The 26,385-nt window shown below is 39.9% G+C and overlaps 1 protein-coding gene across 3 annotated transcripts in view; it reads right to left on the bottom strand.

The window, feature by feature from the left end:
- LOC124777201 (ATP-dependent DNA helicase PIF1-like) overlaps window positions 1–16,102 on the bottom strand; it is a 111,100-nt gene extending 94,998 nt beyond the window's left edge. Inside the window, exon 1 of one of the 3 annotated variants that reach the window (XR_007015693.1) lies at window positions 15,698–16,102. The gene's annotated coding sequence lies outside the window, so the exon portion shown is untranslated. The remainder of the gene's footprint in view (window positions 1–15,697) is intronic. The other 2 variants (XM_047252516.1, XM_047252517.1) reach the window with 2 other exon arrangements.
- Window positions 16,103–26,385: the final 10,283 nt, after the last annotated feature.

Here is a 26,385-nt window from a genome sequence, read left to right as displayed (position 1 = left end):
AGATTTGACGGCTTGTTTCACAGCTGGAGGCAATTTGGCAATTGCAGTGATGAATTTGAAGTTGCAAGTCTGCAAGGCCATGACCTTCATGGAGCAACGTGTAGCAAGAATGGTACTTTAAGTGCCAGATGGTAAAACAGAGCTTTTGACTAGCCAACTACTTGCAAGCAACAGGGTAAGGCAACTTTTCCTTCACCTGGATCTCCTGGACGGCTCGCTCTTTGAGATACATAGGACATCCTCAAGATGAGGCTGCATGGTCGCCATTGCAATTGATACATTGGGCAGAAGGAAGTGGACAATCACCCTCGTGAGCATCCCTATCATGTGTAGCACAAATGGCCGTGATTTGACAGGACATTCGAGTGTGGTTGTAACACTGATACTGGTACCAGCACATTAAGTTTGGAATGTACGACTGAACTGTGATGATTTCATAACCTTCTTTGAGCTTTGATGGAAGCACTACATCATCAAACGTAAGGATACATTGAATGTAGCAGCAAACGTAAAATACGTGGTAAATTAGTATTACACTACAATATCAGTGTTACAATACAACTTCAGAGCCCATCTTACATACGGTTTAGTTAGCAGAAAGCTAAAACTCGCCTCCCATCTGCTTAAATTCCTTAGCTTGTTGTGGGCTTTAGTGATCGTGTACTGTTAGCCCATTGGTTCCTATAAAGTAGAACTCATATTTGTGCTTTACATTCTGAACTCTTATTGTTAGCTAAAGGTTTTGTTTTGTACCTGCATCTGTCAGTGTACAATACCCAGTGTTTAAGTTTATTAATGTCATTTAGACTCTGTACATATAAGGGAGCAGTTTTTATAGCTGTATTAGGTCACTTTTGTGTTTACGCAAACGCTTGTTTAAATTACAAATATGTGGGATACTCAGTAGGTGCAGCTTACTGTAGGTCACTGTTTAATCGTTTATAATATTCACTAGATAGCCCCCAGCAGTTTACTGTAGGTCACTGTCTTATTCTTTAGTATTCACTAAATAGCCCCTAGCAGGAAAATAAGCACCAGATCTCGCTTCTACCATAAATTTTTATTTTCATTATTGAGTGTCCTTTCTGCCAACTAGAGTGTAGCTGTGGTTTCCTTAAGTTTTCTATAGTAAATCAGTTATTAGCTAGATGGATAGGGACTGTGTCTGTTGTGTGCAGATGCAGGAGGAGTTGGCCACAGTCCAAACACAGCTGGAACCTTTGTTGGCCACAGTCAACAAGCTCCAGAGTGCCACCTTGAGGTGAGATGGGGATGGGGTGCCTGAGGCAGCCTCTGCTGTGTTAGATGTCACATGTCACAGCTCTCTGTCTTTGAGCCGACCTAAGGTGTGACTGAGCCGGCCAGCCTACTCTCACCTCAGTGTGGGTGGCAGACTGTGTTGAGGTCTCGAGCCTCAAGGCAAAGGCTGCATGGGGGACGCAAGCTCCTGCCAAATCCCATGCTCTTTGCTAATAGATTCAGTGTGCTATCTGATGCTGGGGGAGGGGGAGGCTTAGCCGGGTCAGAATGCACCTTCTGCCAGGATAGTGGCTGCTCCTTCAGCAAGGTCTGTACAGGCACGTGGAGGTAGGGGTTTGTTAAGCTCCAATGTTAGGCAGCTCATGGAGCCCCTCAGGAACATAGTGGCCAGGGCAGGGAAGAAGTCCAACGTTCACTCAGTGTGCTTGCTGGGGGGCCTTGTCCGGGATGTGGAAGAGGCTCTTCCGGCAGCTATCGAGCATGCGGGGTGCAGCCAGCTGCAGATTGTTGCACACGTCGGTACCAACGATGCCTGTCGTCGGGGTTCCGAGGAAATCCTTGGGTCCTTTCGACGGCTGGCTAAATTGGTGAAGGTGGCCTCCATCTCTCGAGGCGTGGAAGCCAAGCTGATGATCTGCAGCATCATACCCAGGGTGGACCGGGTTCCTCTGGTTTGGAGTCGAGTGGAGAATCTAAACCAGAGGCTGCGTCAACTCTGTGATGAAAATTGTTGTGGATTCCTCAACCTACACTATGGGGTGGAAGGTTGTAGGACACCCCTCAATAGATCAGGGGTGCACTACACACAGGAAGCAGCTACATGGGTAGCACAGTACTTCTGGCGTGCACATGGGAGGTTTTTTAGATTAGGTTCCTCCCCATGGGAAACAAACCGCTGGCCTGAAAAATTACCAGTTCATGGCACTGATGTGGGTGTGCCAACTGCAAAATTGTTAGTTCGCCTACACTGGTCATTCCAAAAGATTTAAATATGCTTATTCTCATGTTAGTAAATTGTCAAAGTGTCTGTAGCAAGATCCCTGAGTTACTCTCCAAAATAAACAGTAGCAATGCCAATATTGTATTAGGTACCGAAAGCTGGCTGAAACCAGACATAAAAAGCAGTGAAATTTTGAACTCTGATTGGACAATGTTTAGGAAGGATAGGACAGATGCTATGGGAGGTGGTGTGTTCAGTGCAGTTAAAAGCTGTTTAAACGTAGTTGATGTCTATACTGGGTCGGACTGTGAAATAGTCTGGATAAAGCTGTCAATCAGACAAGGATTGACCATTGTATTAGGATGTTTTTATAGACCATCAGCATCCGCAACAAACGTCGCAGAACGTTTCAGGGGAAGTCTTGAGTACATAGGAAGTAAATATACAAATTATCCATTAGATATAGGTGGTGACTTTAATCTAGCATCCACTGACTGGGAAAATTACATGTTTATCACAGGGGGCAGAAGCAAAGATTCATGTGAAGTTATTCTAGGAGCGCTCTCAACATACAACCTTGAGCAATTGGTTAGAAAACCAACTCAAGACAGTAACATATTAGATATCTTTGCGACAAACAGACCTGATCTTTTTGAGGAAGTTAATCTAAAAGAAGGTATTAGCGACCATAATGTCGTTGTGGCTTCTATGTCAGTGGAAGTTGCAAAAAAAGCTGTGTATAGTTTCCTTGTTTGGGAAAGCAAATAAAAGTGCCATTAATGAATATCTTCATAGTCAGCTCCAAGCATTCACCGCGAGACACAAGGATGTTTAGCATCTTTGGTCGGAATTTAAAGGTATTGTCCACCATGTGCTAGAGAAGTATGTGCCTAGCAAAAATATAGGAGGGGGGAAAGGATCCACCTTGGCACAACAAACATATTAGGAAGCTGCTGAGAAAGCAGAGAATTTTGCAGTCATTTTAAACATAGTCACAGCCCCACCCCCACTGACAAACAGAAATTATGCGAAACGAAAGCAGCTGTCAGAAGGACAATGAGAGATTCTTTTAACAAATTTGAAAGCAATATTTTATCTGTAGATTCTAAAAATAAACCCAAAAAATTTTGGTTGTACGTAAAATCTATGAACGCTACAAATAATTCAATACCTTCTCTTGCTGACAGTACAGGTAATGTAACTGATGATGATAAACAGGATGCTGAAATTCTAAACCTAGCTTTCAAAAACTCGTTTACGGTAGAGGACTGCAGCACCATTCCCCCTTTCAATTATCAAACAAACGAAAGGATGGCTGATATAGTGTTTGCTGTCTCTGGGATTGTAAAACAGTTGAGATACTTAAGACACTAGGAAGGCATCTGGCCCGGATGGTATCCCTGTAAGATTTTATGTTGACTATGCTACAAATATAGCACCATTCTTACCCATCATCTATCACACATCATTGGAACAGCGAGAAGTTCCACGGGCCTGGAAGAAGGCCCAGGTCATAGCAATCTATAAAAAGGGTAGAAAAGCGGATGCACCTAATTACCGGCCAATTTCACTGACGTCGATTTGTTGTAGAAACATGGAACATATTTCGTGTTCAGACATAATGACCTTTCTAGACTCTGAGAAGCTCATCTGCAGAAACCAGCACTGTTTTAAGAAACAGCGGTCATGCGAGACACAGCTGGCCCTCTTTGTGCAAGATATTCAACAGGCTCTAGATACCGGCTCCCAGGTTGATGCCATATTTCTCGACTTTCGAAAGGCGTTCGACTCAGTTCCGCACTATTGCTTGCTACTAAAAGTGCTTGCTTATGGTCTATCTGATGACATATGTGGTTGGATAAAAGGTTTTCTAACAGACAGAGCAGTATGTGTGTCCTGAATGGGGTGACTTCAGCAGAAACAAGCATAAGTTCAGGTGTGCCCCAGGGCAGCGTAATAGGTCCGCTGCTTTTTACAATTTACATATATGATATGGTTGATGGTATTTACAGCAGCATTAGACTGTTTGCTGATGATGCTGTAGTCTACAGGAAAGTAGTATCACATGAAAGTTGTGAAGAAATCGATGAGGATTTCCAGAAAATAAATGTGTGGTGTAATGACTGGCAGTTATCTCTCAATATTAGTAAGTGTAACCTACTGCATATAACAAAGCGAAAATCCCCATTAATCTACGAGACAAAATAAATGCCCAGCCTTTGGAAGCGGTAACATCCGTCAAGTATCTGGGTGTGACTATTCGAAATGTTCTCAAATGGAATGATCAGATTACACAAGTAACGGGTAAGGCAAACTCTACATTGCGGTTTATTGGTACAATCCTGAAACAGTGCAGTCCTTCAACAAAAGGAAATAGCTTACAATATGTTAGTTCATCCGGTCTTGGGGTATTGTTCATCTGTATGGGACCCTTACCAGCTGGGTCTGATTCAAGAGATTGAGAAGGTCCAAAGAAGAGTGGCAAGATTCGTGACTGGTACATTTAGCCATCGCAAGATAGTTACAAATCTCATAGAAAGTTTGAAGTGCAGATAGACGGCACGCTAAATAGAAGGGACTGCTCACTAAATTCCGAAATCCGATCTTCACTGAGGATGTAGAGCATATATTATTACCACCAACTTTCAAATCGCACAATGATCACCATTCAAAGATAAGTGAAATAAGAGCTCGTACTGAGGCGTTCAGACAGTCGTTTTTACCTCGCGCGATCCGCGAGTGGAACAAAGGGGGGAAAATTTGATTTTGGCGTGAATTGTGCCCTCCGCCACACACCACTTGGTGGCTTGCGGAGTATATATGTAGATGTAGAAAAAGAGTGCACTGAGGTTGCATCAACCTTTCTCATTGCCTGATGGACTGCAGTGATACCCTGATCAGAGAGGTAAATTTGGAATTCTCCTTCAATCAAACCACCAAGCAGCCTAGTGTAAGTAACACTACGCACAGAATTCAGTGTCGATAGGCTTCGGCATGAACAGGATAGCCACGGAGGAGCAAAGCTGCAAGCAGTTGTTGGGCTTGAAAATCACAATTTGTCTCCACAAGCAAAGTGCCATTACGTACACAAGAGCAGGATTTTCCAGGGCCTGCAATTGCATCCACACCTTGATGAATAATAAACTGTAGCAAAAGAACAATCATTTTCAGTATGTGATAATATGAGGAACCAATATGTAGCTGGCAGTGTCTTGGATTGTTTAGCCCCATTCTGTTTATTTTTAGCAGACATAGTCTGAGATGGTGATAGGCCCATTGTGAGAAAATCCCCATGATTGCCAGTGTCTCCAGGGGCCAATAGGCAATTTGGGAATGCCTGTACCAGACGAACCCTATCTGTCAACACAGGGTGAGAATTACATGTTACCCTCTCACCTGTTACGTGTCAGACATGTGAGCCAGCCTTCAAGAATGCACAGTGAGGAAGAAGAAACAAAGAGCACTCAAACGCTAAAGCAGAGGAAGGCTAGGAGGTGGAGAATGAAGAAAGGAAGAAAGAAAAAACAGGAGGAGGACTGTTCAGATGTCAAGCTACTGGAATGTCTGACATTCCCAAAAATATCTCAGACATGTTCCCAAGGGAGGGGAAAAACAATAGCAAGAGGATAGACATGCAGCACAGAAAGGGATAAATGTGCTGCCAAGACTGGAGCCCTGCAGTAGCCAAGCATGAACTCATCAAAGAACGGTGAGACTGCTGGGGAAACAACATACGGGTGATTTGTTGCATAAAATTAAATATTGGTTATCTGGTATGATCAAAGCTAAAGGTGCCACTGAGCCACAAACCATGCAACAGTAGTCCAACCAGAATTACACCAGGGCCTAGCAAATATCAAGCAAAGTAGCATGATCCACACCCAAAGAGCCATGGACAAGGAAGCTTATGCATGCACCAACTCTTTAACTGATGAAAACGGGGAAATCACATTAGCTTTTTACTACAGAGGAGTCCCAAAAATTGTGACTCTGCAACAACATTGAAGTGCTGGCTACTCAAGTAGAGTTCTGGATCGGGACTGACCATGGTACAAAGGCAAATTTAAGACTCATCTTCGGGGCAGAGAACTGTAAGCCACAGGCAAGGGTCCAAGCAGAGGCCCTTTGGATGGCATTCAGCCACTGCTACACACTGTAACGGTACAAATGTGAAAGTCATCAACATACAGTATGAGATATCCACTAGTCTGACAGGAAGTCACTAAACCTATCGACGGCGATGAGAAAACTGCAACACTCAGAACAGACCTTGCAGGACAGCGTTCTCTTTGACCCAAGGAGATCTGAGTGACACATATGAAGCCCAACTTGAAACCACTGCTGTGGAAAAAACTGACAAACAAAATGCAGTAGGGGGCCTAAAAAGTCTGTCATGGAGGTCAGGTAAAAATGAGATGGCGCCGTGCCCTGCTGTATGTATTCTGTAGGTCAGAAAAGGCAGCAATAAGGTACTGGTGTTTACAAAAACCCTGACAGAATGCTTTTTCCAACCTAATAGTTGTCCCCCCTGGAAACCACATATACCGATAGACAAAAGGTTCCACTATCCAAGAACACAGTATAATAATCTGGCTACCATCCTTTGAAGCAGTTTGCAGAGCATGTTGGAGAGCCCCCCTGTCACAAACCTGTGACCATTCTTGCTGCCCTTCTCTGTATCTTATCAAGATCTAACTGAATATTTACGCAACTTCTTTCAGGTAGTACTTCATTATGGATAACAGCATCATCTGCAAAAATCCTGATTTTACTACCAAAACTGTCTGCAAAGGCATTAATATACAAAATGAACAGCAACACACTTCCCTGGGCCACACCTGAGGTTACTTGTACATCTGATGATGACTTCACATCCAAGGTAACATGCTGTGTCCTCCCTACCAAAAAGTACGCAATTCAGTCACAAATTTCACTTGATACCCCATATGATCATACTTTTGACAATAAGCATAGGTGCAGTACTGAGTCAAATGCTTTTTGGAAATCAAGAAATGCTGCATCCATCCATTTGCCCTGATTCAAAACTTTCAGTATGTCACGTGAGAAAAGTGCGAGGTGGTTTCACAGGATCAGTGTTTTCAAACTCTGATGCTGGTTGGCATTGGGAGGTCACTTTGTTCAAGATATCCCATTATGTTCGAGCTCAGAATATGTTCCAAGATTCTAATGCGTATTATAATAGCATCAGCAAGTAATCTTATTGTGTCCAAACTGCACCCTCAGAACAGCAATCTCCACCTTTTCAAGGTATGGCACAGTGTCATTAATGGTCCCAAAACATCTGTTCTACCATTAATGCTTACCACACAAAGTTCAAGCTAGATAGCTTTTGATTATACAGTTTCCTGTGTGGTCATCTTAGATATTTTTCCATATACTATTACCTTATGCTATCCAGCCATAATCCACTTCAAAGTCCTTGCAATTATGAGCTTTGACACAAGTCTGCTGAGTTTGGCAAATGATTTTCACAGCCAACACAGTATTTCTCCAGACATCAATAAAACCATGACCCAAGTGTAGAGGAGCAGGCAGTGTTTTACATCGTTTCCCCAGCACAATGCAACATAAACCTATTTGACAATATGGAGGTGCCCTGGATGCAAGCATTTCGGGGAGCACATAGCATGTGCAATAGCAGCTTGCAGCCGAGTGAGCACATGAAATACAAACCAGTTGGTGTTTCTCGAGCACACAGTGAGCCATGTCCTTTAAAGAAATGATCACAGCAGTACAAGAACAGCCGGAAACTTGGCAATCTAGTCGTTCTCAGTATAAAAACAGGTTAACTGGAAGGATGTCTAAGAGTGAAATAGCACTGCAGCTTAATATTGTTGATAGTAAATATTTATTGGATACACTGTCCTTTTATCAAAGTAATCCACAAACACATCTCGCACACTTCTTGTCATTAGTAATGTTAAATGCAATTGTTTAAATTGTGTAATACTGTTTTGATTACAAAAAGTTTAATTCTGTTTTGGTACCACAAAGTAATAAAGTTTTCCATCTTGCAGTATAGCTGAAAGGAAATTTGATGTTAAGAAGAACTACTCTAGCAGCTGGTAAAATTGTAGTTTATTAAAACACAACTGGTTCCATGGCTTAAAGCTGCATCATCAGGTGCAATCTACATGTTAAAAAACAAAATCCCCACACTTTGTGGATATTACAATTAATAAAGGAACGTCTAAAACATACTTACAATGTTAAAAGATCAATGGCATATGCATCATTCCTAATTAAAATTTACTATTTGGAGAATATTGTCAATACTATAGCTAGTTAAAGGTAAAGGAGATATGCTCCATTCTTTAACACTTGCCTGAAATTAAAAAGAAAAACTTTTAGCATCCACTCACTATAAAATATTTTCTTTTTTCTTGTTAAATGCTGGCATAGTTTAAAGAATGGAGCATGTCTTCTTTACCTTTCACTCGCCATAGTGTTGACAGTATTTTCTGAATAGTAAATTTCAACTAGGAGCGATGGGTATGGCTGTGTTCTTTATTTTAGACATACCTTTATTAACTTTAATATCCACAAAATGTGGTGACATTGTACTTTGCATTTTACTGTGTAGTTTGCACTTGATGATGCCACTTTAAACCACAAAACCAGTTGTGTTTTAATAGACAACAATTTCACCAGCTGTTAGCAGAGTTCTTCCTACATCATGGCTTTCAACAGCTGCAGTTGTTCTGAATATGAAATAGTTTGTGAATGGAAACTGATGCAGGGACCTGTACGCATAGACCTTTTTCAAAATGTAATCAAATTAAGACATAGACATTCTCTTTCATTCACAAAACAAATTCTCATACAACGTATTAAACTCTCCAAACAATTCTCTGTTTCACTAGAATACTTAGACCTAAAATTTGTTTCATTCCATCATTTCACTTGATACAGCAACCACTGTAAAATAGAGTCTTGCGTGTGGATCTTTTATTTTCAAATTTAAATGACATTTTGTGTACAGATGCCTACCACAGACGAAATGCACCACTGAAATTTGAAAATAAAAATCTCCACAACTAAGACCATGTTTTTCTCTCTTACTTGGACTTTTCCCTACACTGGATAAATGGACTTCCTTTCAGTGTCACATCTGATAGTACTGCATCTACCAATTGTTTTATCTGTTCCGAACACTACTGCACACTTCTGAACAAAGAACTGCTACTCAGGACACTATAGTGTAGGCTGGCATTCTGACGACATCAAGAATTAAGTTTCTGTTGTGTTTATGTTATTGCAGTGTCCTTTGCTGTTAGTTGCACAGTAAGTCTTTTAGTTCAATTTGTGACTTCTTTTAGGTATGGATATGACTTCTAAGTTTAATAGTGCGCGTCTGTGAGGGGAGGGTGAAGGGTGTGTGTGTGTGTGTGTGTGTGTGTGTGTGTGTGTGTGTGTGTGTGTAGAGGGGGGGGGGGGCTTGTTTGAGGCTGTGGCTGTTTGTGATTGGGGGGCTGACCAAGTGTGTAGCGCTGGAACTTTTTTTGTGATAAGTAGTCTTTCTTTGGGTCTATTGTTTGTGTTTTACGATGTTCGGTGGGGTTTTTGTGTTGTTCATTCGGTGTTATTTACTGCATGTGTTGGTAGTTGATGTTTTGGTATCGGCACTTGTGGCTGATTTAAGTATCTTAGGGGAAGTACTCCATTTAAATTTTTTTGGTATCGACAACTGTATTTGAGCTATACAGGTCATGGGAAGTGTCCGATTCCAATGCGCCGTCGTAGCTGTGTGTGTTCTGGTAATGTGAGCTGCTATTACCTGTATAGGTCAAGGGAAGTTTTCAATTCCAATGTCTCGTTGTAGCTATGTGTTTTGGTATCGTGAGCTGCTGCTGACTTATATAGGTCAAGGAAAGTGTCTGATTCCATTTTTTGTTGTTTTAGGTGTTGGTTTTGTGGTATCGATAGCTGCGGTGTGGTTATAATTTTTGGAGTAGTTGGTTTTTATTCTGTGGTATTGACAATTGAGGTTGAGCTATGTACAGGGCTATTACAAATGATTGAAGCGATTTCATAAATTCACTGTAGCTCCATTCATTGACATATGGTCACGATACACTACAGATACGTAGAAAAACTCAAAGTTTTGTTCGGCTGAAGCCGCACTTCAGGTTTCTGCCGCCAGAGCGCTCGAGAGCGCAGTGAGACAAAATGGCGACAGGAGCCGAGAAAGCGTATGTCGTGCTTGAAATGCACTCACATCAGTCAGTCATAACAGTGCAACGACACTTCAGGACAAAGTTCAACAAAGATCCACCAACTGCTAACTCCATTCGGCGATGGTACGTGCGGTTTAAAGCTTCTGGATGCCTCTGTAAGGGGAAATCAACGGGTCGGCCTGCAGTGAGCTAAGAAACGGTGCCGGCAAGTTTCACACGTAGCCCGCGGAAGTCGACGAATAAAGCAAGCAGGGAGTTAAACATACCACAGCCGACGGTTTGGGAAATCTTACGGAAAAGGCATTTCTTAAACAGGAGATTGGAAAACCGATGGATCGGTCGTGATGGAGATCATGATCAGCAACTCATGTCATGGCCTCCACGCTCTCCCAACTTAACCCCATGCGATTTCTTTCTGTGGGGTTATGTGAAAGATTCAGTGTTTAAACCTCCTCTACCAAGAAACGTGCCAGAACTGTGAGCTCGCATCAACGATGCTTTCGAACTCATTGATGGGTACATGCTGCGCCGAGTGTGGGAGGAACTTGATTATCGGCTTGATGTCTGCCGAATCACTAAAGGGGCACATATCGAACATTTGTGAATTCCTAAAAAAAACTTTTTGAGTTTTTGTGTGTGTGTGTGTGTGTGTGTGTGTGTGCGCAAAGCATTGTGACAATATCTCAAATAATAAAGTTATTGTAGAGCTGTGAAATCGCTTCAATCATTTGTAATAACCCTGTAGGTGAAGGGAAGTGACCGATTCTTGTCAATACTGTGAGTGTAGCGGAATTTGAGAATTTTCTGGTGTTTTTATGTTGTCGTTTTGCGTGGTTTGGGATCATTTTGAGTGTTGTGTGTGTGTGTGTGTGTGTGTGTGTGTGTGTGTGTGTGTGTGTGTGTGTGTGTGGGTGCGCGCGCGCACGTTTAGTATTACGCCACCCAAGAACTCCCAATTTCCTGCACTGGTCCCGTTAGTTTGATTATATTTTTGGAGGGAGATGTGTGTGTTGGTTTTATACATATTTGCGTGTTTGTTGTCATGTTTATGTAATGACATCATAGGCGCCATATTGGAGATGTTGAGAATGGTCATTTCCGCCATATTGGTGACTTCATGGGTCAAAGCAGATGTGTGGAATCTGACACTTCTGTAATCTCGCACAATGATGTTTCCCTACAGCAGAGCTTGTAGTTATGAAGACAGTAAAACAATTCAAAAATAAGAAGTCAACAGAATAAATAAGGTTTCTGTCTTTGCTCAGAAGCATAGCACAGCATACCAGCCCAGGAACAAACACAATAAATTAACCCTTTAGTCCGGTTGTTTTCCCTGAGTACTTTAAGCATGCATGTATGATGCCCTCAAGAGAACAGTAGTGTGGAAAGCACTGAAAAGCACAGGCCAGTTTCACTTCTTATTTTTATTTATTTATTCAGCCTAATTTATTAGGGCAATCAGGTCCCCTCTCGAGCCAGGGTTTCACTCATATAGTACTTTTTTATGTCCTAGTTACCTAAGAAATAACTTAAATATGAAAAATAGTATGTCTTCATTCTCAAAAATAACTGAAGCAATCATGAAAGAGAGAAATAAGTTATAAGCATAGTTTTATTTCAGAAGTGGAAAGAAGTACAACATCGGCCATTGTAGAGTCCACAAAAGTGGTACTCAAAGCTCCTGATAGGGATGATTGCACTACAGGAGTTTTCTTAGACTTGTCCAAGGCTTTTGATACTGTCTGATCACAAAATACTATTGAGCAAGCTGGAAGTTCTAGGTATAAGAGGAACAGCAAATGAGTGATTTCAGTCTTACTGGGAAAACAGAATGCAAAATATGGAGACTGTTCACACATCTGCTGATAACAAATTTTTAGTACAAAAATTTCCAGCAAGAAATATACACATAGTTGTTTCTCGGAGTAGTGAATTGGGTCTGTTTTTATATCAATGACTTTCCAGGCACAAAGAAAGTTATGTTTGCCGATGACAACATCAGTCACTGAATAAACACCAGACACATATCAGAGAAAGCAAATGAAACCCTCAAGAAAACGAATGGTATGAAAGCCAGCATAAAGACAGAAATCAACTGTCACTTTAAGCACAGGTGATAAGCCCATGGATTGTGTAGCAAACACAAAGATTTTGGGAATAAACATTTATAGCTAATGTGGAGTGAACATAAAAAGATACTGGTAAAAAGAATGTCATCAGCATGCTATGCTCTTAGGGTGTCAGTATCTGCTACACTAATCTACAGTGCACATCTGGGAAAATAAATACTGCAGTAATAATTCTATACACAATAGTGGAACAACAGCCAGTTTGGATTTACATTTACCCAGGAAAAACAAGAAACTCAAAACAGCCTTTTATATAAAAGAAAAAAATAGTATAATAAATTGCCAAGGGAAGTGAAAAATATTACTAAAACACATTGTATAAAATCGTTCCCCACAAATAATGCATAATACACAATTAAAGGTTACTCAGAGGACTAAGTCGTGGATAGTAATAAAAGTGGATAACTAACGCACCTGTCACATTTCAGTACATTATTACTGTTTACTGCTTCCGCAAGGATCATGTGTAAAGATGTACAATGCAAGACAGTAATGTGCTTTGGCCTACTTTTTCGGGTGGAAAGTAGCATATAGCTGAATACAGAGTCTAAAATCGAGGCAAGGAGCACAGCATCATCATCATCATCATCATCATCTCAGTCCAGGAACCGTCAGTAGGTGTCTTTGTGTGAGTGGCAGTGAAGAGTCCGGAAGCCACCAGTGGGTGTCCTCAGGGAGTGGACAGTGAACGAAGAAACTATGTACTATATTGGAAGTTATCTGAAATGATTTGTGTGTGAATGAAGGAACATTATACCATAGAGAATTATGCAGTGAAGCAGTGCTGACCTCATATTTGGGAGGTTGGAGCTGCTCTGTCTGGTTATCCTGATTTGGATTTTCCTAGATGGTTAAGGAAAATGCCGGGATGGTTACTTAATCAAGGCCACGGCGGACCCCATGTCCTATCCCCAGAGGTTACCTGTCCTATCCTCTTACGGCATGTTACGTATGCTCTGTGTTATACTTAGGCTTATTGACTGGCACTGAATTACCTTGACAAATCTTATATCACTGAGAGATGATCCTGGGATTAATAAATAAATACAAACAGGTTTCCTTTGAGTTACTGTTGTCATGTGTTCATTTTATTTTGTCCAATCCTAAATTTTCACTGTACTCGACGACTACACACCATGTGTTAAGAGAAAATGTTCACTTAAATATGTGATTTTGTGTTCGTTCCCTCCTGTGCTCCAGCTGACGGAATGAGGTCTGGGCTTTTTGACAATTTGAAATGGTAGTCTGTTCCACACTAAGTGCCACAAGATTTTGCTTTGTCCAGATTTTGAATAAATACAAACAGTGTCAGTGATTTAAAGCAGTTCTTTCCATGGTAGAGTGGTCAAGCAGATAAAATCTCAATGACTTTGGATCAGTCTGTGTGTACAGATGTCAACAATATAAGAGTAAACATCACTAAGGTTTTATAAAACTGATTCAGGTGTGCACTAAGTGACATTTGGTATTTCAGTACCTTTGGGGGGCCCTTCCAGATTTCTAATTATGATACCTAAGGGGGCTTACTACCGAAGACATGACCTAGAAATTTTACAAACTCGAGCAAGGTGCCTTATTAGCAAAGGAGACAAGTAATAAAAAGGGATATTTTGTTTCAGTGTACTGCATATGAGTATTTGAAATTTACACAGAACTTAAAATACATAGGGCCTTATGTTGCCAGCTTGGACAATAGTTATAAATAAGCAAAATACTTAGCAAAGTTAAAAGCTGTCAATAATATGTAAGGAGCTAAAAAAATAAAATTCAGAAATATGGGTGCTATGGCTATTTTGCAGACCACACTAACTGCCCCGTTAAAGCTTAAGAAAGCAGGTTAAAAAGATTATTCTGCTTCAATGCCTGGATGAAGCTAAGGCACATCCACCTCCATGATTAATATCTTCTTATTATGCAACAAAATCTGTCACACTGTTAAGTCTTCGCAGACAGATTCACATTAGAAGAATGTGGTGTTCAGTTGCGATCAATGAAGGGTACAGATTGTTCCCCAATGCAACAATACTCAAAGGTATTGTGTACAGCGTGAATGTAAATAGCACAATTTATCTTCCCTCGACACATTAAGTAATAGTCTGCTACGACAGACCCTAGTGCCCCCTTCACTTACAAGTTGTTCTTAATATTGTGTTAGTTTGACATATTTGATATTTCATGTTTTTATCACATAATAAGTGTAAGTCCATCATGAGGGCAATTGTGCTTCTTCTCTCATCTTCTCTTCTACCCATTTCTGTCTGATCAAATGAGAAGTGTGGAAACTTAGTTTCAAAATCTGAACTAACAAAGAACAAGAAACATTGCTTGCGAACTGCATAAATAAATGTTCAAAAGTACACGCAAGATAATAAATACCTACGCAGATTTACTCCTCAGCATTATGGTTCACACAAACTCATATGTTTAGAAACCACACATAATTAATAAGTAACATCAATTCGATATCTAAACTAACCATACTGTAACAAATCGGGACTAGTGTAGCAGGGGATACAACCCGTCGGCTTTGGACACTGACGTCACAAGTCGCCAATCGAGAAGCGATTCTTCTTAGTGTTGTAGCTCCCTTCAGTGGCTGATAAGTGTTTTTTGGCTTTTTTAAAAAAAATCTCACGAGATAGAATAAACAGATCCACTTTATTAAGCAATCAGTAAAAAAACGAAACTGAAACATAACAGCAAAAGCGAAAATGGTAAACTGCTATCTGGCGACTTGTGACATCATTGTCCAAAGCCGACGGGTTGTATCCCCTGCTGCACTAGACCCAACAAATCCATACACACTACACCTGCAATACGTTACGAATCTGCAATTCACAAGTGTCAGTACCGAAAACTCGACAAAGTGAATCCCCACTCACACATGAACAAAGAGTTAACTAAATGGATATAGGGATTATTATGAATAACTGATTGTCCTCTCTATTTCGAGTAACCATTTTGACGACCGCAGCTAACCGAAGAAGTGGGTAGATATCGAGTTCCTAGGCGTACGGTACTTCTAATTACCTAACACACACACACTTTTCTCAGGGCGACAGGTCGTACAATACAATGCCGCACAAGTGATACACATAACTACGTAACGCACAATCTGAAATTCCTATTTAAAGTATACAGTTATTAAGGACACGAATAATTTCACTTACCGGTACCTGAAAGTTTTTCATTTTCACTGCAACGTGCCGTTCCATTCCTTCCTCTTAAAAATTCTTTTTTTTATATAATGCAATTACTTTCCTTGGTAAGAATGGAGATTTTCCGCAGTCATTTACGAGGAGTGCTTTGTTTTACTTCCTCTAATTCAAATACATCTTAGTCCACCCGCCTCATGCTGTCACGCATGTCAGAGATTAAAATGATAATTAGCTTTCAAAATGAACCTCTTTGGCGAGCTTTCAATTTGGAAATGCCCCACAAATATGTACTACCAAAACTGATTATACTTCAGTTCTTGGCTATAATGCAATGCCTAGAAGCGGTGAAGTCGTCAGCAACTAATACGCCTCTAATAGAAACCAAAGAAATGTCTCTTGACAGTGTAAAAGGCTCCCAATGTCTCAGGTTCACGTTTCCTACCCGAGCTAAGTAACCAGTGATCTCTATACTATTAGTATAGAGATCACTGTCAGTAACGGATATGACCACTGTTGATTAGCTGCCGGAAGCAGAAGACTTGCCCTGATTTAGGTAAACTGACACTACAAAGTTCATCTTCGGCACGCCAACATAGAAGTTATCATAGACTCAGCTATCTGAAAAATCCATGCAGTTGGCACGATTATTTACATTACATAAGTTAATTTACGAATTTTCCATTGTATGAGACGACGTGGGTCAGACTGGTCCGATTCTAAATGCGAGGTTCTAACATTCTACTATCCGTGTCTTCTCACATAATCTTACACTGATTATGTCAACAGTCGTGCACCTTATGATATAACAATAAACTTTCGCTACATGAGACCGGAAACTTTATCGTATGGACACCCAACTTTATAGGGATAATGTTCAGACTGTGCGTTGCAGTATTGGCGTTGTTCGTAGCGTTAACTTCATGACTTGCCGTTAGCCAACCGTGCTGGTATGGTGACGTAGATTTGAAACACAAGCAGCAGTGTGAATTACAGTTGCAGACAGTCAACATGGGTCTGAGCCGGGCTTTACTCGTAAAGCTGTTGTTTAAAAAGACAGAATACCGCTGCAGCTCTTCGCAAGTATCGACGCGTTAAAGGAATACAGAGAGGTCCTCTTTCCGCACTGCGGTTGAAGAACATGATTCGGAAGTTCGGATTAACTGGTGATTTGGAAATTGCTCTTGGGGGAGGCCGACTGCCAACTGCTCCCCAAATGGTTGAAGAAGTTACTGTTGCCACTGCTGAGAATGCTGGATGCAATGTTCGATTTTAAAGCAGTCAGCGAGGTGTGTCATGACTGTTGAACGTTCCATTGTCAGCCATTCGAAAAGTGTTGTGGGGAATCTCCAGTGCAGTTCCAGACTATCATCGATGCAAATGGTCCACCCATTGAGCAACGTTTGGAACCCTTAATGTAAACATAGGACACAACAAATTTGCACTGTCACATCGAAATTAAAATGTATTGCTTTCCATTGCTTATTCATTATTTATCTTCCACGTGTCCTTATTACAAGTGTTTCCACAAAGTTTCATTGTCCTGAGACCACTCGTTTTTCATAGGGACACTGTTAAGTTTACTGATGAAAGTTTACTTATAACCAGCCAACATTGTGTATTTTCGAACATTTGCTAGTGTGGTATCGGCGTAGGTGCAAGTTCATAGGTTGGCAATATGACACCGACACCGACGACAGTGCCCTCTAGCAGGCGCTGTCTAGATCTACGAGCTCTGCTGCAGATTCTACCCATTTGATCAAGTGCAGAGGGCCTTGATACATTGCTTCAACTTCACAGGGTGTTGGCTTGCTATTGAGATTACGCAGTACTTACGACGGGTCTAAGGCTTCGCACCTCAGTGCAAAGTTATGTATTCAGTTAATATTGTGGTATAGTAAAACCATTTCTAAGAACAGTACCGAGAGATTTTCACCTTTTCCTGCTCCTGCTCACTTCCTACATTCGGCCTACCCTTCAGTTTACAGGAGCAGACACATGTGCCGCCAGACGGGATACAAAAGCTAGTATCGCGAAATGCTTGTAGCTTATTGTCAATTGTAAACTTCACTCATAGATGTAAAAAGCTTCAATGCTTGGTACTACATAGCTTTCAGATATTAAAGATCATCTATGCACCATGAGCTGTACGGTAAATAGTTTATTTGCCAAACCGATTTTCAGCTTAATGGTCCATCATCAGTGGCATCTGGTACAGAAGAACCAACCACTGTATGTACATTGATTTCTACAAAATGATAACAGTACATACAGAGCAGTAATGAAAGTCTACAACCACAACGGAGGAGTATCTGTTGAAAGGCCAGACGAACTTGTGGTTCCTGAGGTGGGGCAGCAGCCTTTTTAGTAGCTGCAGGGGCAACAGTCAGGATAGATGACTGATTTGGCCTTGTAACACTAACCAATACGGCCTTGCTGTGCAGGTACTGTGAATGGCTGAAAGCAAGGGGTAACTACAGCCGTAATTTTTCCCGAGGGCATGCAGCTTTAATGTATGGTTAAATGATGATGGCGTCCTCTTGTCCTGCAGCCAGACGACTAGCGCGAGCTTTGGTGTTCTCGTAAAGATATGTCATTTTAGGTTATAAAAACATATGGTTTAGTACTGATTACGTGGTAAATAGGTGTATTAGTGTGCCTTTTAAACGTACCATTAAAGGTTTCATTTTTATTTACGTAATAGAGCAGGAAACGCGAAAAGATCGTACAGTCGTGTTTTCTGTTCACGTTTTGCCGCAGCAAATCTATATAATTTCGTTTAGTTGTTCTTTGCTCTCTCCAGCAATTTAACTGTAGCGCACCTCTTCATTATTTAACCCCCATTTCCGGAAAGTAGCCTAAAGTTTAAGTTTTTGTTTCAGAAACTTTGCACTGTTGTTTTTGTTTACACACAGTTGCGTATAGGCCTAATTTGTGGAACCATATTTTTGTGTTTATCTGTAATTTAACTGACATTCTTAATAAACTATTACGTTTATCATGAGTGAAAAGTGCTTCACTTGCCGTAGAATTGTTAGGTCGCGGCTTTGGTGTGACGGGTGCTGTAGTCTTTTTCCATGTGGGTGACTGTAGTGGCGTGGGAATAGGGGAAGTAAATGAGACTCATCAGTGGTTTTGTAGGATATGTAGTAGAGATAGGAAGATACTAGAACAGGAGGGGAAAATTGCCGCCCTTCAGGCTGAGTTAGACAAGGCCAGGGGAGATCTTCAAAGGTTAAGGAGGGAGAAGGGTAAAGAGAGGTGGGAAGTGGCAACAGGAGGAACAGGCCTAGAACTTTGTCTGACAGCTTCGTGGTGAATGTGGAAAATAGATTTCACCTGTTGCTTCAGTTAGAAACTGGTGAGCCTCAAGCAGTTGCAGGTGTAGACAGGGCACAACAAACTTTCAGCAGCAAACTGAGAAGTAAGAATGCGGGGAAATCAGTAAAGAGAAAGAAAGTGTTGTTGTTAGGTAGCTCCCGTGGAAGAGGTGTTGGCCGACTTTTGCAGGATGAATAAGTATCAGAATACCAGGTCACCAATTTTTTTAAACCTAGTGCTCGTCTGGAGCAGGTGACAGTGGATTTAGGATCACTTTGCAAAGATTTCACTATGGAAGACACCGTGGTTGTAGTGGGTGGGGTAGGTAATAGTATTGACAGAGATCCTGGGTACAGTATAGAGTGTGACCTGGCAAAGATTGCATCAGCATCGAAGCATACTAGTGCTGTGTTTGTATCTGTTCTTGCGCGCCTTGACCGACCTCATTTGCACCCTTCTGTCATGAGAGTTAATTTTGAGCTGGAACGGCTGCTTATGTCGGGTGCAGGGTCACACATTGGTGAGGTTCCTGTTGATTCTCTCAATAGGTGGTATTATACTAGGCAAGACCTTCACCTCAACAGGAAATGGAAGCGTCAACTGGCTGGGAAAACAGCAGGAAAGTTAAAGGGGGTAGGCACTGTCATGGGTGATAAAATACTAGTGGTTATAGGGCTCAGAAAAGATCCTTTTTTAGGGTAGGGAAGACAGAAAGAAACCAAATTTTAAGAGAGGTTAGGACTGAGACAAACCTTCAGTTTGAGAAAGAAACCAAAAAACATAATTCTAGCTTATTACATCAGCATAAACAGCTATTGGTTAAGAATTTTCAACAGTCAGCAGATATTTCAACTCTACCCAATTTTAACTCAGACAATGTGAAATGTCAGCTATCTTTATTGCATCAAAATATTCGAGGACTGAGAAATAAAATTAATGAATTAATTATCTGCATAGATGAATTGGAGTCCTCAAACCCAGCTGGCATAATCTGCCTCTCTGAACATCATGTGATCACTGGTATAGAACTTTTAAGTGTTACAGAGTTTAGGTTAGCATCTCACTTTTATAGAGCAGAAATGGAGAAAGGAGGAGTTGCCACATTCATCAGGACCTGTCATAAATTTAAGAACGTAGACAGTCACAAATTTTGCTTAAAACAGCATAATGAAGTATGTGCAACAGAAGTAGAGTTTTACAAAAAATTCTTCATAATATTAAGCGTATATCGAGCACCTGCAGGTAACTTTAATCTGTTCATACACCACCTTGAAGCCAAAAATTGATTATTTTAGGACACTCCTCAGAGACATTCACTGGACTGATGTTACAGTGCTCATGGCATGAATGAAAAATATAACACTTTTGCTAATAAAGTGTTTACCTTATTTGAACACTGTTTTCCCCCAAAACTATCCAAGGTTAGAACAAAGTCTACAAAGAAGCCATGGATTACTCAAGGAATAGGGGTATCTTGTAAAATAAAAAGAAAACTGTATCTGTCAATTCGAAACACTTCTGATGTTGATGCTATAGCACATTACAAGAAATACTGCAAAATATTAAAGACTGTAATATGGACATCAAAGCAAATATATTACAAGGAAAAGATAGTCATATCAGATAACAAATAAAGATAATATGGTATACAGTCAAGGAGGAGACTGGTAGAACCAGACATGAAGAGGGAGAAATTGCATTAAGAGTAAATGATACATTGGTGACAGATGTGTGTAATGTTGCAGAACTTTTTAACAAACATTTTATAACTGTTTCTGAAAAGATGGGGTTGTCAGGTTCTGTAGATGCTGCTATGAAATACCTCAGACTAGACATTTCAAGTAACTTCCTTAATATGAATTTGACTCTAACTACCCCAGCAGAAATAATGTCCACCATAAAATCTTTAAAATCAAAGACATATAGTGGTTATGATGAAATATCAACAAAGTTAATTAAAGAATGTGATTCTGAGTTAAGTAACACATTAAGCTATCTGTTTAACCAGTCATTTATCAGTGGAATATTTCCTGAATGGTTGAAATATGCTGAAGTTCAGCCACTGTTTAAGAAGAAAGATAAAGAAATAGCATCAAATTTCTGTCCAATTTCACTTTTGCATCATTCTCAAAAATTTTAGAAAAAGTAATGTACAATTGGGTTTATAACCATCTTATCTCAAATAACACACTGTCAAAGTCGCAGTTCGGATTTCTAAAGGGTTCTGATATTGAGAAGACTATCTACACTTACAGTGAAAATGTGCTTAATTCATTAGACAAAAATTGCAGGCAACTGGTATATTTTGTGATCTGTCAAAGACATTTGACTGCGTAAATCACAATACATTTTTAAGTATATTAGAATATTATTGTGTAACAGGAAATGCTGCAAAATGGTTCAAATCTTATATCTCTGGCAGGAAACAAAGGGTGTTATTAGGAAAGAGACATGTCTTAAGCTATCAGGCATCATCCAATTGGGAACTAATTACATGTGAGGTCTCACAATGTTCCATTTTAGGGCCCTTACTTTTTCTTGTGTGTATCAATGACCCTTCATCAGTAACATTACCAGATGCTAAGTTCGTTTTGTTTGCCAATGATACAAACATTGCAATAAATAGCGAATCAAGTGTAGTCTTAGGAAGATCGGCTAATAAAATATTTGTGGACATTAATCACTGGTTCCTAGCTAATTTTTTGCACTAAACTTTGAAAAAACACACTACATGCAGTTCAAAACTTGTAAGGGGTGTGCCACGAGTATATGCCTAACATATGATGACAAACAGATAGAAGAAGTGTACAGTGTTAAATTCTTGGGATTACACCTTGATAATAAATTCAGCCGGGAGGAGCACACCACAGAACTGCTGAAGTAGCTTAACAAATCTTTATTTGCAATGCAAATTGTGTCAGACATAGGGGATATAAAAATGAAAAAGCTGGCATACTATGCCTATTTTCATTCCATAAAGTCATAAGGGATTATTTTTTGGGGTAATTCATCAAGCCAAGCTAAAGTTTTTCAGGCACAAAAACGTGCAGTAAGAGTTATATGTGGTGTGAACTGAAGAAGATCCCGTAGAAGCCTGTTTAGGGAACTAGGGATACTAACCACTGCTTCCCAATATATTTACTCCTTAATGAAATTTGTCATTAAAAATATATCACTTTTGCAAACCAACAGCTCAATTCATGGACTCAATACTAGAAATAAGAATAATCCTCACAAGAATTTAAAGTTACTTACTCTTGTACAAAAAGGTGTGCATTATTCAGAAACACACATTTTCAATAACTTGCCAACAGCCATATAAAGCCTAACAACGATTGCAATTCAGTTTAAAAGAAGCCTAAGGGATTTATTGGTGGCCAACTCTGTCTACTCCATTCATGAATTTCTCAGTAGAACCAACTGATTTGTGTGTGTGTGTGTGTGTGTGTGTGTGTGTGTGTGTGTGTGTGTGTGTGTGTGTGTGTGTACATGTGTAAGTCCAATCTAACTTCTGCACCATTTCAGTGCAGTAATGTGTTCATTGTAAATAAGTGTTATAGTAGTTCTATTACATGTTTATTACCTTATAAATAAAAAACCTTTTTATTTTAAATTCAGTACATTAGTGTTTGTAAAATCATTCTTTCATATTATGTTCATTAAAAAAATGACTATCATTCCAATTGGGACCTGTGGAAGGTACATTATCTTATTTGTTTCAGTTGTAAATATTTGTCATATGTTATTGTTTTTCTGACATGTTCTACATTCTGGAGGACCTCCTCACTACAGATCAATTGGAATGAAAGGAAATCTAATCTAAAATATGCTGGAGGTAAAAAAGTCCCCCATTAGGATCCTAGGAGGACATCATTATCAAGAGAAAGAAAACTGGCGTTCTACAGATCGGAACATGGAATGTCAGATCCCTTAATTGGGCAGAAGGTTAGAAAATTTTAAAAAGGGAAATGGATAGTTTAAAGTTAGATATAGTGGGAATTAGTGAAGTTCAGTGGCAGGAGGAACAAGACTTCTGGTCAGGTGAATACAGGGTTATAAATACAAAATCAAATAAGGGTAATGCAGGAGTAGGTTTAATAATGAATAAAAAAATAGGAGTGCCGGTAAGCTACTACAAACAGCATAGTACGCGCATTATTGTGGCTAGGATAGACACGAAGCCCACGCCTACCACAGTAGTACAAGTTTATGTGCCAACTAGCTCTGCAGATGACGAAGAGATTGATGAAACGTATGATGAGATAAAAAAATTATTCAGATAGTGAAGGGAGACGAAAATTTAATAGTCATAGGAGACTAGAATTCGATAGTGGGAAAAGGAAGAGAAAGAAACGTAGTAGGTGAAGATGGAATGGGGGTAAGGAATGAAAGAGGAAGCCGCCTGGTAGAATTTTGCACAGAGCATAACTTAATCATAGCTAACACTTGGTTCAAGAACCATGAAAGAAGGTTCTATACATGGAAGAGGGCTGGAGATACTGGAAGGTTTCAAACAGATTATATAATGGCAAGACAGAGATTTAGGAACCAGGTTTTAAATTGTAAGACATTTCCAGGTGCAGATGTGGACTCTGACCACAATCATTGATTATTAACTGTAGATTAAAGCTGAAGAAATTGCAAAAAGGTGGGAATTTAAGGAGATGGGACCTGGATAAACTGAAAGAATCAAAGGTTATGGAAAGTTTCAGAGAGAGGATTAAGGAACAATTGACAAGAATGGGGGAAAGAAGTACAGTAGAAGAAGAATGGGTAGGTTTGAGATATGAGATAGTGAAGGCAGCAGAGGACCAAAGGTGTGGAAATCATTGGGTAACAGAAGATAAATTAAATGATGAAAGGAGAAAATATAAAAAGGCAGTAAATGAAGAAGGCAAAAAGGACTACAAACACCTCAGAAATGAGATCGACAGGAAGTGCAAAATGGCTAAGCAGGGATGGCTAGAGGACAAATGTAAGGATGTAGAAGCATATATCACTAGGGGCAAGACAGATACTGCCTACAGGAAAATTAAAGAGACCTTTGGACAAAAAAGAACCACTTGTATGAATATCAAGAGCTCAGATGGAAACCCAGTTCTAAGCAAAGAAGGGAAAGCAGAAAGGTGGAAGGAGTATATAGAGGGTATACACATGGAAGATGTACTTGAGGACAATGTTATGGAAATGGAAGAGGACACAGATGAAGATGAAATTGGAGATATGAAACCACATGAAGAGTTTGACAGAGCACTGAAAGACAAGGCCTTGGGAGTAGAACTACTGATAGCCTTGGGAGAGCCAGTCCTGACAAAACTCTACCATCTGGTGAGCAAGATGTATGAGATAGGCGAAATACCCTCAGACTTCAAGAAGAATATAATAATTCCAATCCCAAAGAAACCAGGTGTTGACTGGTGTGAAAATCATCGAACTATCAGTTTAATAAGTCACGGCTCCAAAATAGTAACACGAATTCTTTACAGACGAATGGAAAAACTGGTAGAAGCCGACCTCAGGGAAGATCAGTTAGGATTCTGTAGAAATGTTGGAACATGTGAGGCAATACTGACCCTACAATGTATCCTAGAACATAGATTAAAGAAAGAGAAACCTACGTTTTTAGCATTTGTAGACTTAGAGAAAGCTTTTGACAATGTGACTGGAATATTCTCTTCCAATTCTGAAGGTGGCAGGGATAAAATACAGGGAGCGAAAAGCTATTTACAATTTGTACAGAAACCAGATGGCAGTTATAGGAGTCGAGGGGCATGAAAGGAAAGCAGTGGTTGGGACAGGAGTGAGACAGGGTTGCAGCCTATCCCCAATGTTATTCAGTCTGTATATTGAGCAAACAGTAAAGGAAACAACAGAAAAATTCGGAGTAGGAATTAAAATCCATGGAGAAGAAATAAAAACTTTGAGGTTCGCTGATGACATTGTAATTCTGTCAGAGACAGCAAAGGACCTGGAAGAGCAGTTGAGCAGAATAGACAGTACAGGTATTTTTAAAGGAGGATATAAGATGAACATCAAAAAAATAAAAACAAGGATAATGGAATGTAGTAGAATTAAATCTGGTGATGCTGAGGGAATTAGATTAGGAAATGAAACACTTAAATTAGTAAATGAGTTTTGCTGTTTGTGGAGCATAATAACTGATAATGGTCGAAGTGGAGAGGATATAAAATGTCGACTGGCAACGGCAAGGAAAGCGTTTCTGAAGAAGAGAAATTTGTTAACATTGAGTACAATTTTAAGTGTCTGGAAGTCGTTTCTGAAAGTATTTGTATGGAGTGTAGCCATATATGGAAGTGAAACACGGACAATAAATAGCTTAGACAAGAAGATAATGGAAGCTTTCGAAACGTGGTGCTACAGAAGAATGCTGAATATTAGATGGGTAGATCACATAACTAATGAGGAGGTACTGAATAGATTTGGGGAGAAGAGAAATTCGTGGCATAACGTGACTTGAAGAAGGGATCAGGTGGTAGGACATGTTCTGAGGGATCAAGGGATCACCAATTTAGTATTGGAGGGCAGTGTGGAGGGTAAAAATCGTAGAGGGGGACCAAGAGATGAATACACTAAGCAGATTCAGAAGGATGTAGGTTGCAGAAGGTACTGGGAGATGAAGAAGCTTGCACAGGATAGAGTAGCATGGAGAGCTGCATCAAACCAGTCTCTGTACGTAAGACCACAACAACAACATGCGTTACACGCTTCTGTAGGATGACATGCTTGTCAGTTAAAAAGACAGGATCTGAAATATGCCCTATAATGTAATAGGCAGTTTGTCATGTATGTCTCTGCTGTAAAAATTTGGGCAAAGACAAGTCTTGATAATGTTTGACATAACTGTCATATAGAGTAAATATTGAACTGACAGATCAAGAAGTCTGCATTACCTGTTCTGAGATCATGTTTATACTTATTGTGGCATGCATTCATATAATTATGTAAATTGCATAAATGTGACGTGATATATAGGATTATTTTTCTATTTTATACCTTGTGTGTATTCTATCTTATATGCCAATTGTCAAAAATTGTAATTTACATAATCATATGAACGCATGTGACAGATAGATATAAATATGGTCTTCGAAATAGCAAAATATAGGTAATGTAGACTCCTTCACCTGTCACTTCCATATTTAGTCTTTTGACAGGTTATGTCAAAAGTTAATAATTGTCACTGCTTAAGATCTGACAGCAGTAAAATATGTGACAAACTGTGCGCTATGTTGTAGGATACGTTTCAGATCCTGTCGTATTAACTGAAAAGCATGACATTTCTATAGAAGTGCATAATGCAAATAGACTTTATTACTGTTATATGTATACTCGTACAGCTATCGTTTTGTAGAAATTTATGT

The sequence above is a fragment of the Schistocerca piceifrons genome, chromosome 2 (genome assembly GCF_021461385.2).
Source record: "Schistocerca piceifrons isolate TAMUIC-IGC-003096 chromosome 2, iqSchPice1.1, whole genome shotgun sequence".
Classification (NCBI taxonomy): Eukaryota; Metazoa; Arthropoda; class Insecta; order Orthoptera; family Acrididae; genus Schistocerca; species Schistocerca piceifrons.
The sequence above is the reverse complement of the archived record's forward strand: the minus strand, read 5'-3'. Positions and strand labels throughout refer to the sequence as shown.